Source organism: Carassius carassius, chromosome 24, assembly GCF_963082965.1.
Source record: "Carassius carassius chromosome 24, fCarCar2.1, whole genome shotgun sequence".
Classification (NCBI taxonomy): Eukaryota; Metazoa; Chordata; class Actinopteri; order Cypriniformes; family Cyprinidae; genus Carassius; species Carassius carassius.
This window is the reverse complement of record NC_081778.1, coordinates 32,433,629-32,439,117: the sequence shown is the minus strand read 5'-3', so window position 1 is coordinate 32,439,117 and position 5,489 is coordinate 32,433,629. Positions and strand designations below refer to the sequence as shown.

At 32.6% G+C, this 5,489-nt stretch overlaps 1 long non-coding RNA gene across 1 annotated transcript; it reads right to left on the bottom strand.

Moving 5' to 3' along the window:
• Nucleotides 1-429: 429 nt before the first annotated feature.
• Nucleotides 430-2,951, bottom strand: LOC132103763 (uncharacterized). The gene is made up of 3 exons (XR_009423462.1): nucleotides 2,895-2,951; nucleotides 849-912; nucleotides 430-745 (listed from the first exon to the last, which is right to left on the bottom strand). It is a non-coding gene; the product is annotated as an uncharacterized LOC132103763 (long non-coding RNA).
• Nucleotides 2,952-5,489: the final 2,538 nt, after the last annotated feature.

The following is a 5,489-nucleotide window of genomic DNA, read 5'->3' as shown; positions in this document are numbered from 1 at the left end:
GTGGTTGTTAGTTTAGATGTAGAAGATGATGCAGTTGTGGTTGTTTGTTCAGCCGAAGATGTAAGTTGTGTTGTTGTTTCTGTAGGAGGGGCTGTAGTTGTAACCTGAGATGTAGTTGTAGCTGAGTTTGTTGTAACCACAGTTGTAGATTGAGGTGTATTTGTTGTAGGTAGGGATGTTGTTATTGTCTGCATTGTGGTGCTTTGTTCAGATGTAGTTGATTCTTCAGTTGTAGATGTTGAAGCAGTTGTGGTTGTTAGTTCAGCCGTAGATTTAAGTTGTGTTGTTGTTTCTGTAGGAGGGGCTATAGTTGTAGACTGAGATGTAGTTGTAGGTGAGTTTGTTGTAACCAGGTTTGTAGATTGAGCTGTAATTGTTGTAGGTAGGGATGTTGTTGCTGTCTGCTTTGTGGTGCTTTTTTCAGATGTAGTTGATTGTTCATTTGTAGATGATGAGGTTGTGGTTGTTGGTTTAGTTGTAGATGTTAAAACAGTTGTGGTTGTTGGTTCAGCTGTAGATATAAGTCTTGTTGTTGTGTCTGTAGGAGGTGCTGTAGATGTAACTTGAGTTGTAGTTGTAGGTTCGGCAGTGGTTTCAGCTGTTGTTGAGCAGTATTGTATATGCTGTTGTGTCAGTTCTAAGCAGAACTGTGTCGTTTGTGCAGGTGTGTATGATGTCACAGTCATAAATTCAGTTGTTGCAGTTGTATGTGAGTTTGCTGAATCAGCTGATGCACTACAAAACACTGTTGTTAAAAAATCGAAGTACAGAGCAAGTTTAGAGTAATTTTCATACGTAAATAAGTAATAAGAGATATAAAGAATTTGGAGGGTCAGTAAATTACAGACCTAAACTTAACACTGCAATTGTCAGTGTTTTTCTTCTAATCTTGGTAGCTGTCAAATAGGTCACCTATAAACATATAATACATTACGTTAGCAAATGTGTAAGAAATGGCATCACTTTTGGCATGTCAGTGAAATGAAACGAATATAACACCCTCTTTTCCCAGTGCATGAAAGACAATTTGTCATTTTTGCAACGTCCACATTAACGAAGATGAGAAAAGTTATGATGAATAACAAATCACAAGGGAAGAATTACACTACCATTCAGACATTTAAAATCAGTACAATAAACAAAAAAAATGCTTTTATGCTCATCAAGAATTAATTCATTTAATTTAGTGTTGTCAAATATAATGTGTTAACGCATATGATTAATATTTTCAGTTTAATGCATGGACAATTTTCACGCAATTAATGCGGGGTGGGCCACCCTACTCACAACTGCTGCTTCTGTCTCTTTATTCTTGGCAATAATTGTGTTTATTTAATATTCATGAAAAAAAAATGAAATTAAAAACTTATAAATCATTATTCAGCAAAAATAATGAAATAAATAAAAGCACCAGTTGTTGAAAAGTATATAAGGTATCAATTATGAGTACTGTGTTAAAGCTTATCATAACACCAACTGAATTGGCGGGATTTGGCCCAATGCCCTTTTTTATATTTTACTATATATTTGTCAGGTAAATGTACTGAAACTATTATTTTCATGTTAGCCATTCGATAATAAATCTCTAATAAATCATGAATCGTTTAGTCATGACTTGCAATGCTAAGCTTCTGCTCATTTCAATCAGAGTAATCACAACTGCCAAGGGGGAGCAGAGAGGCAAAACTACCATTCAGAATTAGTGCAGGCCAGTTTCATCTGCAAATAGACTATTGTAGTGTTGTCTTAGTTTAGTTAAGCATAGAATCCTAGTACTCACTCTGTATACTAAAGGAAATCTGCTACGAGTTTGGTTGTTGGGAATAAAGTGCACAACGAAGGAGAACATTCTTGTAAAAACTTTGTTGCAAAAGCAATAGGAAGTCAGAATGAACAAACATAAAATGTAAACCAAGACATACAGCTACTAGAATGAAACCAAGGCCTTGTTTACACTGCCAGTTTAATTAGACCCAATTCAGAATTTTTGCTCATATGTGACACAGATTGGATCTGAATCAATCAGATTGGATAAGATCAGATACGAACAATGACAGCCACTTGCCATGGAGAAAGAAAAAAAAATGCATATGTATCAGTTATTTGTAAAACACTGCAAACTATTTTCATTGAATATCCTTAGCTTTTACAGGATTTTAAGTTACTACATTCATCTTTACATTGAAGTATCATCCGGTAGACAATGCAACATATTATATATATATATATATATATATATATATATATATATATATATATATCATATACTGCATATTGCAGAGAGCAGCATGGCTGTATTCAACTGCTTATAAATAAAGCATAGGAATATTTTAACCATCTTTATATAATGACCGTTACTGCCTTTTATAACTAGTTGAACCCTGTATATATATATATATATATATATATATATATATATATATATATATATATATATATATATATATATATATATATATATATAATATTTTCATTTGAAAAAAATACAAATATACTTATATATTAAAAAAATGTCTACAAATCCAGATTGGAGTAGCACTATAAATAATTCTGCATGATAAAAAGAAGGCTTTAAAAATATTGTATTGGTGATCAGTGATCGGCCTCAAAAATCATGATCTGAGCATCCAAATATTAAATCAATTTAATGCATCATTACTGAACAAAAGTACTCTAAACTGCACCGATTCCAAACATTTGAATGGTAGTTAAAATTATAAAATTAATAAAATTCCAGTCCTAAAGCAGTAAATTTAATTAAATACAATAAAAAAAATATTTTAAAAAATCAATTGAATTATTATAAATAATCTCAAAAAGAAAATACTTCTAAATGGTTATGAGTGTAAATCAAAAAGTATGGCTATAGAAATACTAAACTAAGTCAAACTCACCCAATCCATTTTGTACCTGAGTGCAATTTCTTACACACAGGTGAAGTTGTAAGTCCCTTGATAAAAGAAAATAACTGCTGTCCTCAAATTTCACATTTTTATTAACTCTGTTTTTTTTTGTTTTTTTTTTTTGTCACATGACACAAACCGGTGGCGGTGCATTTTTCATGCATTCCATGTTTTACCAAACTGGATATACCAAAAACCAGTGCATTCCTCCCTAAACATGGAAAGCAAGTTTTGTTCTTGATTGAAATTATGAAACCTATAAAACAGTTAAACTCATATTGTAGACTGCTATAACAGATATTGATTGTTGGACACCTTTTGCATCTTAATTGCAAAAATAATGAAATACCTAATATAAAAAAAAAAAAATTTTTCCAAACCTTTATGCGTTTATTTCTTGTTTATAACACATTGGACTTTCATTGTCTGGGAAAAAAACCACACTTAATGATGACAGTAAATGATGACAGAATTATGACCGAAGATGATGAAGAATCAATTTAAGCAGAAATTAAAATCACTGCTTTAACTTTCATTTAGTTTACTGTTTCATTGAGTTCACTTAGAGTTTCATTTACTGAGAGTTCTTCAGGTCACAAGGTCTTGTCGTCAGGATCTGATCACAAATCATTCAAAGTTGTTGTGCAGGTTTTCACAATGAAGTGTCAAAGATTATCAAGCCATGCCATCTGTTTCAGTTTTCCTCAGATGATGACTTTTAATTCTTCTTTCTTTCCTTCTTTTTGCATTTAATTGTTTTGTTATTTTCAAAGGCCAATTAGTATTCTTCCTATTATATCTAAGGTAGCAGAAAAATGGGTATCAAATCTTTTGACTAATCATCCAAATAAGGGTTTTAAATCTTTACATCCAATGCAATTTGTTTTCCGAAAAAATTACTCAACAGATTCAGCAAACTGTTTGTTTGTTGAGAGAGTGAAATGTTTATTAGGTAAGAATGCGTGTGTTGGTGCTGTCTTTTTAGATTTAAAGAATGCATTCAACACTGTTGACCATCAGGTGCTTTTATCTAAACTAACAAATTTTAATTTCTCAGAGGAAGCAATACTTTGGGTAAAATCTTATCTTTCTAATAGGAAACAATGTGTATGTATTGATGACGTGAAATCTTCTTATATTGTCTGCCCCAAGGGGGTTCCACAAGGTTCTATTTTAGGACCATTGTTATTTTCACTTTACATTAATGACTTACCTGAAGTATGTAAAGATGTAAATATTCAGTTATATGCAGATGATGTAGTTATTTATACCCATGCAAAGAATTTTGAAAAAGCCTTGATTACTTTGACCTCTGCTATGATTAATGTACAGGATTGGCTTATAAGGACAGGTTTAATATTAAACACAAAAAAAATCTGTGTGTATGATGTTTTCAAAACGGTTAGTAGAGATGACGCAGAGATGAGGAAATAGAACTTGTGAAAGAGTTTACGTATCTTGGAGTTACTCTGGATTCTACTTTCACTTTTAAAAGCCATGTAAAAAAGTTGTGTAATATTGTGAAATTTAATTTAAGGAATTTTAGGTATATTAGGTCTTTCTTGACAGTTGGTGCTGCAAGGCTGTATTTATATTCAAAGATTTTTTCACATATGCAGTATTATTTCAGTAGTTGGTCATTCACTAGTAACTCAAGTCTTAAGTCAATAGAAACACTGTATAAGAAGGCGATAAAAGTGTTTGATAAAAAAACCCTCTCATTTCACCACTTTAAAATAATTAAAAAAACATAATCTATTGAGTTTTGAAAATGTTAAAAATCTTAATTATGCATGCTTTGTTTATTAGGTCTGGCATGGGCTTGCTCCATCCCCGTTGAAGGAGTTCATCAAACAGAGGGCAGATTGTGGTATTGGTACCAGGTCTGTCAGTAGAGGGGATTGGGAAGTACAAAATAGGCAAACTTCTTTTGGCTAGAAAGTCTTATCAGTGATAATATTTTAATAGTTGGACACAGTCAATACGACAGTGTTCTAATTATCACACTTTTAAAGAACATCTTAAGAAGTGGCTTATGAAAAATCAAGTGTGTAAACATTCTTCTTAGTAATTTTTGTGATGTGGTTTAAGTATTGTATTTTTAGCAGAGTCTTGTGTATAGTGAGTATTTGTTATTGGGTGTACCTGCCTAGGGACTACAGACGTAAATTAGCATTACTGCTATAATCCGGCTTGTTTACATTTTGTATTCTGTATAAATGTTCATCAACATGCTTTGTCCCTATCAAATAAATAAAAAAGAAAAAAAAGTAGCATAGCCTATATATTACAGTAATAAAAAAAAATGTTTCTAACTACTACCATCACCTCCCCCCAGCCCACAGCACATCAGGAGTTTGAAAACAGGTACAATATAAGACTAAGATCTCACACACCTAGAACAAACACCCGGAGCAGTGAACACACACAACTTGAACACAAACCCGGAGCACTGAACGCACACACACTGTGAACACACACCCGGAGCAGTGAACACACAAACACTGTGAACACACACCCAGAGCAGTGAACACACACACACACACACTGTGAACACACACCCGGAGCAGTGAACACACACACACA